This window comes from Austrofundulus limnaeus, unplaced genomic scaffold, assembly GCF_001266775.1.
Source record: "Austrofundulus limnaeus strain Quisiro unplaced genomic scaffold, Austrofundulus_limnaeus-1.0 Scaffold543, whole genome shotgun sequence".
In the NCBI taxonomy this organism is placed as follows: Eukaryota; Metazoa; Chordata; class Actinopteri; order Cyprinodontiformes; family Rivulidae; genus Austrofundulus; species Austrofundulus limnaeus.
Window position 1 is genome coordinate 321,098 of NW_013952945.1, and position 959 is coordinate 322,056.

The window sequence follows — 959 nt, forward strand, 5'->3', positions numbered from 1 at the left end:
ATTAAATGATCAATAAAACAAAAAAAAACTCGTTCATGTATTTAAAAAAAACATGTCAACATAAACCTAAGTATATGTACTTTCTGAAATCTCAATGGGCCCGTTCCTGCAGCCAGAGGAGGAGCTGAGAGGTTCAGCAGACTGTTTGCCCTTAATGGTTTTTTGGAAAAGTCCTGTGTTGACCACTCTGTGAGATATGTGGARAACTTTGATCTCTTCTGGGAACGAAAATATCTTCAGGTCTGATGGAATGACTTTGAACCGACATGGATCYGAGCTGTTAGCTTCAAACATGAAGTATTTCCTGAATCAAGTTCCGGCTGGAACCAAACCACAGGAGAGGGATCAGCTGACGTCTGAGGCTGAAGGACAACAGGTGCAAACTGAGACACCAATGGAAAACAACGTGCAAGTGGCTGAACCAGAACCAGAACCACAGAGAGGGGAGTTACTTCAAGCTGCTGAACTGGAAGAACATCTGGACTCATCATTATCACAAACAGAGGAACCAGAAAATGGATTTCCCCAACAAACAACTGAAGAACAACTGACCACTTCTTCTCCACCTGAGGAACCCAAASCATCAACTGAGAATGAGAATGTAAAACCTACAGCCAAGAAAAAGGTATACAGGATCGGAGACCGCTTTGAAGACCCTGTGAAACGAGAACAGGAGCGTTCAGATCATCGCACAAAGCTACAGAACCTTTGGATGAGGAAAAAAATAAATGGACAGAGAAGAAGAAACAAGAGTGGAAAGAAAGCATTTTGAGTCTTATCCCTGATGATGAATATATTTTTTTATGTCTGGGAGGATTAAAATTTGAATTTCTGGGGTTGGGAAATGTTTAGAAATATCCTGATGTAACAGCAGATGTTATAACTTCTCTTTATAAAGTTTTCATAAAATTTCTTATAAGTTTTGACATATTTTATATATGTCAAGAGAGGGATTGAAG